This window comes from Gastrolobium bilobum, unplaced genomic scaffold (genome assembly GCF_033153095.1).
Source record: "Gastrolobium bilobum isolate Gb01-03AN ecotype WA unplaced genomic scaffold, APGP_CSIRO_Gbil_v1 utg111419, whole genome shotgun sequence".
In the NCBI taxonomy this organism is placed as follows: Eukaryota; Viridiplantae; Streptophyta; class Magnoliopsida; order Fabales; family Fabaceae; genus Gastrolobium; species Gastrolobium bilobum.
Window position 1 is genome coordinate 1 of NW_026897111.1, and position 11730 is coordinate 11730.

Below are 11730 nucleotides of genomic sequence, written 5' to 3' on the forward strand. Positions count from 1 at the left end.
ATATATATATTAAATATATATATAATTAATATATATCTCGCTGATAGGATACAAAAATTAATCAATATATCTCTCTGATAAGATGTAAAAATGTGGTAGAAAGGTAGAGAAGAGATGATTGTATATAAATATGATTAGGATATATATTGATATATAATTATATATATCTCTGATAGCATAAAAAAATATGTCGGTTATATAAAAAAATATGTCGGTTACATACAATCAAAATAATGTCGGTTATATAATAAAAAATATGTCGGTTACATACAATCAAAATAATGTCGGTTATATAATAAAAAATATGTCGGTTACATACAATCAAAATAAAATAATATTATAATAAAATAAAAGAATAGAGAGACACTCAGAAGAGGTTACGTGATTTACATAAAAAAATATTACTTTTCAGGTTTTTTTATCAGTCTATCAGATTACTCATAAGAGAGGGACAAATAAAAGTCTCGGGAACAGGTGATTTACGTACAATCAAATAAAATAATATTATAATAAAAATCAGATTCAAAATGAATTTAAAACACGTAAAATAATATTATAATAAAAATCAGATTCAAAATGAATTTAAAGTCACGTGATTTTCTTCCTCATCTCTCCATCTTTAAACGCAGAAGAGAGAGCTTTAAAAAACGCAGAAGAGAGAGAAAACGCCGCGATTTTTGCGGAAACGGACGCGATGTCCTCCGCTATTACGGCCGCAAAACGCGCATTTGCTTTCCTCGCGGTCCACCACCGCAACCCGCAATTGCTTTTAACTACTATGCTTTTAACAGAAATCTATCAAAAAATTCTTATAACTCTTATATTCAAGTCAATGTACTCGAGAAATATGTTTAAGAAACACCCATATTGTACAAGATCTCAAATTTGCATCACAGAGAGTAATAACAAATCTACCAACACAACGTTACAAGTGTATGTTTGAGAGATATGACTTAGACTTAGCATGTAAACAAACCTTTCCTTGAAAATTAGCACATGTCAAGATTGTACCGTCCTTGTTGATGATGGTTCCCGATCCTACCGATCCTATACTCCTTCCTGTGGTAATACCATACAAATCTACACGGTTGATGCCTAATCTTCAGAATAAACTAAAAGGGCATCAAAGCACAAAACTTTTTAAGGTTAAAAAAAAAACCTAAATGTATACCTTGGGAAACCGTAATATTAACAACAGCAGGTCCAACTTTAGCAGCAGCATTTGCAATAGTATGTCTGCCAAAATAATCACTTGACTTTGACCCAACAGCCCCAGAAGTTTCCTTAGATATGCCGGATGAAGGAACCGGACCGACTCTATAAGAAGACAGCCCAAGTATTCCTACAAATTTTCAATTCCAAACGTAATACATGAATCTACAAACACATATATACAAATACACCAAATTCAAATCAAAGTAAAGACAGACCAGCTTGGTCGAAATAAGATAAATGCCGTGAAAACAAATCATGCAGCACTTGAGAATCTTGTAATGGAAGAGGGACCCGCGCTGTCACATATGCTCCTAAATTTGAAGCCAGGTTAATAAGCGTCAACCAAAGATTATAAATAATAATAATAATGAAAGGAAGGTTATGGTGCTCACTGGTATCAGAATTGTTCAGTAAGGGTGTTGAACCAGCAGCAGCTATAGCCACAGGTCTAACGAGAAATCTTCCCTTAGAATCTGCAACCCTTTTCTGCCACACATTTCACGTCCCAAATCAAACGGAGTTACATTTTAGATTATTAGATAAAAGCATACATACATACATACGTACCAGGAAATAACTCATGACGATCGACATCGTCTTCCCCACTCTTCCCCGCAAAAGCAACTAGCAACGAAAACAAAGCAAAGTGTCTTGCTTTTCAATTACGAAGCACCACACTCTAAAAACTCTTAATCTTATCGTGTTTCAATACTTACATATAGGGGTGAAATTGAGTCCGGGTGAAACTGGGTCGGCCCAGTACAACAAAAGTGGTATTCTGCGACCGTTGTTTTGTTGTTTTGCAGCAATTAAAACCGTCTCAACGTTGTGCAGGAGGCGGTTCAAAAAAGGACGCAGATACAAGCGTCGAGATGGTATTCAACGTCTGTTTAAAGACCCGCTGGAATAACATCTGCACACTTATCCACGACGGTTTCAAAGGCGATTCAAGGGGTAAGAACAAGTTGAAAATGATGCACTTAAGTCACCATAAATTATTATAACTGCAGACGTTTCAGTTTTAAAGCTTTTTATGGATTTTAATAATTGCAGACGTTTCAGTTTGCATGACTTTATGTTTTGTTTATGGTTATTTCCGTTTTGTATCAGTTTTTAAGACCATTGATAGTCCTTTGTTGTCAGTTACTTTTTGTATTGCCTTTAAAAGGCTGGTTAAAAGGATGTGAGGGAGGACTTTTTGATTATTGAAGAATGATAATATAGCAGAAAACTTCTACATTTTCCTGAAAGCCTATTTTCCATATAATTTTGCATCATTTGGTATCAGAGCTCAGGTTGCCTTAAGATGGCTGAGCAGGAAAATCGCGAAGGTTGTGGTCGTGGTCGTGGACGAAGAGGTCGTGGCGGCAGACGCGGTCAACCTACCGATGGTGATTATTATACTGATTCGAGAGATGCTGAAATTGAGGAAAAGGACAGACGGATCCAAGAACTCGAACAACTGCTTGCAGAGGCACAGTTGCACGAGTCAGATGAAGGATGGGAATCTGAAAGATCATCTCATGAGGAGGAAAGGAGATTATGGAACCGAAACTAGGAGCGACGAGGACGAAGTCAACTTGGAAATCAATCCTTTTTTGCTAATATTGAGGTGATGATTGAGATCCCGGAATTCGAAGGCACCACTCATCCAGATGAGTTTATTGAGGAGTCACACACCGTCGAAAAGGTCTTTGACATCATAGACTTGACAGAAGACCAGAAGGTCCCAATCTATGATGAATATGATGAAGAGCAAGATGATGAGAATCCTGTTATGGATGCTCCAATTTATGACAAGTTCCCTATCTATGATAAGTATGATTGGGAGCAAGACGACGAGAATCCAGAGGTGAAAGAAATCTCTTGTAGTGATTCTGATGGGAAGTCAATTATTAGAAATTCTAATATCTCTAACAGAGATGAAGTTCTCCCCAAAGATATCATGCAGAATGATCCTTCATCCAAGAAGTCTTTAGTTTGCAAGCAGTATTATGAATTTGGGGACAACGAGCATAACAACCTTATGCTCCATGGAGATAAAGATTCACCTTTTGGTAAAAGTTTAATTGGAAATCGTCAAAGGCAATGGGACTTGCTGGTACATCAGACAAAGTTTTCCTATGACAGATCACAGATGCGATCATTGATCCAAACTACAAATGAATATACCAAGCATGTCAAAGAATTGCATTTCCAAGTCCTAATCTTAATTAGGAAATTTGGTGATATTGTACCAGAAGAGTTGCCACCTGGATTACCACCTGAGGACGTTGCAGATTCGAGGGCGAATCTTTCCCTAGTGGGAGAGTATGATGCACTTAAGTCACCATAAATTATTATAACTGCAGACGTTTCAGTTTTAAAGCTTTTTATGGATTTTAATAATTGCAGATGTTTCAGTTTGCATGACTTTATGTTTTGTTTATGGTTATTTCCGTTTTGTATCAGTTTTTAAGACCATTGGTAGTCCTTTGTTGTCAGTTACTTTTTGTCTTGCCTTTAAAAGGCTGGTTAGAAGGATGTGAGGGATGACTTTTTGATTATTGAAGAATGATAATATAGCAGAAAACTTCTGCATTTTCCTGAAAGCCTACTTTCCATATAATTTTGCATCAGAAAAGCATTTATTTAAAAACGTCACGTCAATTTCACGTCGGCTTAAAACGGTCGCAGATTTCACTTTGAAAAGCAATTATAAAATAAGGTTTTATTAATCTCCTTCCACATAAGATAGTTATCTTATGTGCTATAGAGAAAATGGATGGATCCCACCATTACAAGAAAAAAGAAAAAAGTGGGGTGCGAAAATCGAAATGAGAGAAAATGAGATAAGTTACCTCATGTAAAAGGAGAGTAATATTTCTCTATAAAATATTATTAAGCAATCATCTTGAGAATTAAATTGAATTTTTTATTATTTGATTTTGTTAAATTATATATGCGTATAATATTTGATATATTTATAATAATCTAAAAATTATAAAAATTATAAAATTTATTCATTACGTATATAAACTGTTTTTACAAAATTCGAATATAACATTTTAGTAGTAACTGTTACACATCCATCAATATTATATAAAAAAACCTAAACTAAATTGGAAGAGATGATGATCCGTGACGTTGAAGCTCATGGCCAATAAATGAATATTGTCAACTCCAACAATGGTCAGAGTGCCTTGAAAGCCTACAATTACATAATAAAAAAATATTAAAATAAGGGAGCCAAAAAATATCAATACCATTAGCATAGCATAATTATAATAATAGTTTTTTTTTATAAATAAAAATTTAGGAAATGTTCTAATCAAAGACTTAGATAAATAATTAATATTTTGGAACAAACAATGCTAAAAGTGAAAAGCAAGAGCTTGCGACATACACTCATGAACAAGTCTATTAAATATTTTGAAGAAGAGATAATAAAAAAATATCAAATAAAAATATATGAGAAAATTAAAACTGTTAAAATTTAATTTAATTATATTTCAAAGTTTTATTAGAAATAAAATTCATGAACTCAAATAATCAAAGATATATAATACTTACCTATAATAATATTTTAATATTTTTTAAAATATATAAAAATTGGAAGAAAATGATAAAAGAAATTCCATGCGATAGGCAATAAGTAAACATGTCATACGTTTTTAGTTAAAAAATTAATAATCGAGAGTGGACAAAAATCAATAATTTGATATCTTTATCTAGCTGAAACTGGTAATAGTAAGAGTTGCATCCTCATAAATGTCAATCGGCACTAACCCAATGTCAACTGCATTACTTTAGAAGAGTCGGGAATAAGTGTTTTTTTTTTTCTACCTGTAAACAGTAGAAGCATATGCATACATTAAAATGGACAGGGACCTATGTAAAGTAAGTAGTGGTGATTCTATTATAATTAGTTAACTGTCATTGCTTGCAGATATAACCGAAGCATATGGAATAGCAGTAAAACTGGGGATTCGACTGACCATGTAAACACTAGCAGCAATGAATTTGCAAAGTCATTAGCAACTTCTCCACATTTTATAAGATACTTAAGGTAGTGTTTGGTTCAGGAGAAATTTTTTTTTACTAGGAAAATGTAATTGATAGGAAAATAGTTGGAAAAAGAGTTTGGTAGGAAAATGTAAAAAAAGTTGTTTGGTTGGCCCAAATATTACCAGAGAAATTTATTTAAATATGCAAAATCTGTGTTCGGGAGAAACTTTGCACCTGTTTTTTCACTTCCCAGTTATCTCAAAATACCACATATCAAGTGGTATTCTGTAATAGTGAATTTCATCCAAAAATCAACACAAAAGTCATTTTCCCATCTATCCTATTTGCCTGGTATTTCTTGAAAAAACCTGAACCAAACGTGATATTTTCCAATATCCAATTACACTTTCTCATCAATCCCAAAATAAACCTTCAACCAAACACTACCTAATATAACCATATCCTGAAAGCATATGTGGATATCCAAAAATGAAGGTAATGCATATAATGATTGAAATAACAAACAAATTATTTTAAAAGAAACAGAACCAATATCAACTGCTTGCTTAACAAGTCAACAAATAGATTAGAAAAAATTACATAAGATAAAACAACTTACTCTGCTTCACAATTAGGTTGACATATTCGACTGGCCTCTTAAGGTAGATGTTATAGAATCCTAGTGCTGGATCTTTACTATTTTCTTACAGACATTAAATCTCAACCTGTCTCTTGAATACACCTAATAAAAAAAAATTCAGTGAAGGAGAAACAATAATGTTTAACCACCACATAATAAAATCGGCATAATACAAGCTTATAAATGTTATAGAAGAAACACCTCTATATGAATATAGATTAATACAAGTTCCTGTCATATAAGGCGGTAAAATCTTTGTATATTTTTCAAAGCATGGTGTGTTTCTCTAAGCCTCTTTTTAAAAAAAAAAATTAAAAATTTATCATGTAATACAGGGAACAATAATAAAACAATAACTATCAAAGCAACATGCAGCTTTAAAATTAAAAAGCCAACTCACTGGAATTCAACTGATAAATGGCAAGTAAAATAAAATTTAATGGTTGTGAAGCCTATGTAATGTTTAATAAAAAGTAAAATAAAAAGTAATGGCAAGATCACATTTGCATAAACACAAGGTAAAAAATGATGAGATCTAACTCAAAACCAGGGAAATTTGCAAGAATACAAAAATAGCTACTTGAGTCACAATGGAATTCGTAAATAAGGAAAATGGAGCAATATAATCGAATGGGTCGACGAAGAATGCAATAAGGTTGGAGCTCCATACCTCATTTTCAAATGCAGATAGAGGAGACAAGGGTTGGACCAAATTCAATAAGCTATGGGTTTGGAAAAAGAAACTCGTTTGGAAATGAATCCAGAATGGTGCCATTTGGAAGAGGTTGGAAATGACTCACATTCGAAGCATTCAAGTTCACAGGGACAATGAGAAAGAGAAGGTGAGGTTGAAGGGGGACCGAATTAGAGAGACGCGGTTGAGAGTTTGAGTGAACAAAAGGGATTGCAAAGGAACACAGAGAGTAGAAAAAATTAATTAAGATTTTAGAGAAAAAAGCGGGGAAGTGAAATTTTTCGAGGGAATGAAAATTCAGAGTAAATCTTTTTCCCAAATTACTAAACATTATGTATTACGATTCGGCCTATATCAGGTTATATTTGACCTAGTGTAATTTATATAATAGGCCGGGTTTAGGCTATAGAAAAACTTGTTTAATAAAAAGGTCGTAGATCTACTTTTAAAAAGTCGGCTTATATTATATTATTTATTTTAAATAAAATAAAATAGAATAAGTATGTCTTGAAGGAAAAACAAAAGATATAAATTTAATCAATTGTAATTATTTATAACTTAATTATATTCGATTATATTTTAATAGAAATCTTACTTTATTTCTTATATAGGAGGAATCAACATCTCAACATGTTTGATTGTGTATATGAATATATTAAAAGATTTTTGGGAAATGTTATACTTACTACAAGCATCATGATGTGTTTGCTGAATTCATGTAGTTATTTTAATTTACATAGTATGAATTTGTTTGTTGGATCTGATGAAATATATATTATTTAGTTTGAGTATTTTGTTTTTGAAAATGAATTAAATGCATATTGTATGAGTTTTGTTATGATTCATGATTCTGTTTGGACGTTGAAATTATGATTTTTGATATAGCAACAAAATGTGAGTACTTTGTAAAGTTGATTCATGGTTCTGCATGGAAGTTAAAAATTAACAGGCTAACGGGCCAAGCCAGGCCATTTATTTTTTTATAAACGGGTCAAGCCAGGCTAACAACTCATACTAGGCTTGAGCCAGGCCAAATTGAAATTTTTTGACGTAGGCTTGGGCTTTTCAGAACATAGTTTGGCCCAGCCCATCCCACTTTCACCCCTATTTACATATATTCCCACACTTCCAACACACTCCTACTCATTGTGAATAGAGTAAATACTCTTTTGGTGGTCATCAAATTTTACTATCACTTTTTAGTCACTTGTAAAGAAAAAAGGGATTCATGATCCCTACAAAATTAAAATGGAACCATTTTAATCTGAAAAATTAATGTGGATTTTTTTTGAATTTGTGATGTACTTATTTTAGTCCAAAGATTAAAGTAGGCATACTAAAGTTTGTTGAAGACAAAGAAGGGTATTTACTCTTGTAAATACTCAGAAAATGTAAATACTTCCATTTTAAGTTTTAACTATTAAATTCGTAGATTATAATTATTATTTGATTGAGTTTAATATAAACATTTATAGGGTTTTATAAGAGATATGTTGTAAAAAAAGTGATTGTGTAATGTTATAGAGATTCGTGTAGCGTGCAGTAATTTCTTTTTTTTCTTTAAAAAGTGTGGATCCCACAAAATGTTGTGTGTGTAGGAAAGTTTATTATGTCATGTTAAATGACAAATATAAACCCCCTATTTATATATCTTATGTTTCTTTATACAATTGATGGGTATTATATTAAGGGGTATTGTATTAGCAAATAAAGGAAAAGATAAAGAGGAAAAAAGAAAAAGAGCATTTAAATTCCATCTTTCTTAAGATTCTAGAAGCGATTGCCAAATTTCTTTTGGAATCTGTGTTTTTTTTTTCTGTTTTTTAGAAAAAGAAAATGATAAAAACAATCAAATAAATTTTGATTTTTCTTATCCTATTACCACCACGATATAAAGGATGGAAATGATACTTGTATGAAGTAGAACCATTGTTTTAAAAATAGGCTGGGACCACTAGGTTTACGCGGGTCTCGGTGATTTGGTGGGTTCTTGATATGCGCCTAGCATATAAGGAAATCTGAGCCAAAAAGAGAAAGAATGTTGATGAAATCTTGAGAAAAAGAGCAAGAATCACTGTTAATTTGTCAGAATCTTAATCAAGGATTGAATACTGATTTTATGCTAATTTTGTAGGAAAAAGCAAACAAACTGGAGCAAAACGAGGATTTTGCAAAATCAAAATCCACGCTCAAAGCGTGGATCTCACGCTGGCAGCGTGGAAGAAATTTTTCAGACAGAAGCGTTCACGCTTGAAGCGTGAAGTTGACGCTGAGAGCGTCAGTTTGCGAATTCTCAGACCCCGTGTTTTGCAACGGGGCAATTTGGAAAAGAAAAAGATTTAAAAATCAAGTTTTTGATTCAGCAATGAGATCTCTATCCAAATTAGAGATAAGATTAGATGATTTGTGGTAAGATTGAATCAAGATTTGAAATTCTAATTTATCAATCAAATCTCCAAGGTTGTTACATGAAAAAAAGGAAACAAAGTTTAAATCAAATACAAACTCTTGGATGGGCTCAATGCCGGTGGTTATAAATAAGGAGATTGGGAGCACAACCAAGTAACCAATTCACAACTCAGAGCAAGCAGTAGAGGACTGAAGATCAAGAATTCTTCTCCATTCTTTCTAGTAATTATAGTTTTTATGCTTTCTTTTGAATATTTGTTTATGTCGGATATGACTATGTCTGGCTAAGTTCTTTTATTGTAGTTAGGGTCACAACCCTATGTGAACCCTTGTTATGACGGATTGATTTAAATTATTGTACTCGTTTACATAAATTTCTTTATCTTATCTTGTGCGTATTTGATATTTTCTTTATTAAACCTGATCAATTTGATAGTTGAAAATAGTTTGAGGGTTAGAACCTTAAATAGGGATATTGGGGTTTCTGATCTTGAAAGGAGATAAGATAACTATTGGTATGCATACTAGGGATAGATGTCTATTTAATTGCAGATGTTGGAATTATTGTGTTCATTGCTTAATTCTCATGAGGGGTTACTAAGGGATTAGGATTCTAAGTGAGGTTAAAGGGTTAAGTCACCAAGGGATTGGGATTTAACTATTAATATATTGAGATCATAATTATCTGAGAAATTATATAAACAAGTATTTTGTATCAATCCAAAGTAATAAGTGGGGAACATAGGGAGAGTGTTCCCTAACTGCAATTCTTTCTCATATTTTCAAAACCAACTCCATTATTATTCTTCTTTTCATTCTTCAAAATACAAAAACTCAAAAATAAGTCTTTACTTTTATGGTTACTAAGATTCAATTTAATTTTCCCAACAAAAGATCAAGTTTTTCAACTTAGAGTGACTGATTATTTTAGTACTTGGTTTTCAATCCCTGAGGAGACGATCTTTCTTACTACTTTACTACTTATGCGAAACGGTATACTTGCCGGATAGCATCAAGTTTTTGGCGCCGTTGCCGGGGATTGAAAATTTCAATATTATAAATAATCTTTGATCTTTGAGATTGAATTTTATTTTATTTTATTATTCTTGTTTGCATTTTACAGGTGCTATTAACAAATTTTTCTGAGTTTTATGCGAGGTAGACTTCCATCTAAGTTATAAATAGATGGAATTAGCTCAGTTTTGACCGGTTGATCCAGCCGAGACTCAACGACCCAATTGACCCGTGTTAGATCGGTTGACCTTATTCTTTTTTTCTTTTTATTTTGGTAAAACTTTTTTTATTTTTTTGGTAATTTTCTTTTAAATTGCTAAAAACTCTTGAATTAAATCATGTTCATATTTTGTGATAAATATGATTAAAAAGTAAGGTGAAAATAAGGAATTTTGGATTAATTCAGTTCGTTTATGTAATTTAGTTGCATCTTATAATGATATCAAGAAGTTAAGTGGCGATAAACACTGATGGTCTAATCTCAACGATGGACATTTTCTCCTTAGTGTATATTTCGTGTCTACCATTTGTTATCATGATTTAATTTTTCTGTGTTATATCAAGGCACAAAAAATGCATTTAGTTTACATTTCAATTTTAATCCACTATTGGAATATAGTCTAGAGCTAAAAACTCAGAAGTATATAATATTTGCTATCATTGAGAACCAATTTATTTTTTGAAGCTTATTGATAGTTTTCTTATGTGAATTTTTACTATAAGTAATATGTTTATATTTTTTAATATGTGAACAGTAAATTCAGTTGAACTAATAATCCAATACCTCAACTGAATCGGTCTAAATTTTAAAACATGAAGTATAACTGCCTTAGATAAGGTTACGGGAGCACTATATCAACATCAGATGCACTTATAGGTGACCTTCTACAAAAGCCCATAGATCATCATCACTGATAATTACCCTTCCTTTCAACTTCCAAAATCAAATGCCATTCTTATTTCAGATACAAATTGGGCCATTAGTGACATATTAAGTGGATCCCATATCATATGTTATTACCAAAACTATTTTTTCTCTCCAAAAATAACTTCTTGCACAACCTTATTATCACATTTTTTCTTCCAAATTCACTCTTGCAATGATGACGTTAATTAAAATATAATATAATCTAATCTATTATATAAAACACATACGTTTTTCAAATGGGTTATCTTTACAAATGTCGCTCACAATATAAATAATCACCAACAAAGTCATCAATTGGTTAAGTAGAAGATATTTATACAAGAAAAAGTGTTATCGCATACAACTAGTTGGAACACAAATAAGCACTCATTCAATATAGGTGATGATATTTAGACAATATTTAACACATACAAAAACTTACATCTTCCAACATCAAATCAACTTTAGATTCGACCAATGTTTACATGTTCTACACTTTACTTGTCCCTAATACTTGTATGCATTGCTTCATTTATCATCAACTAAGAAACATGGATTTGGGACATTAACACCGACATGTTAAAATTCTAATCAACTTTAGAATTTAAAAAAAAACCAAAAAAACCACCCCCTCTTAAACTCGACTAGCGAGTGTGGGGTGAAAGAAATCCTTGTAAACAGCCTTACCCTTACATAATTGCAAAGAGGTTGTTTCCTGGATTTGAAACTATGACCTTTCAGTCATGAAAGAACAGTTTTACCACTGCTCCAGTTCGCCTCCTTTAGAATTTGAAATATTAAGACGTGAATAAAACTCTTTTAGATGTGTTCACACTTCATAGCTTGATGATGTTCACAATATAA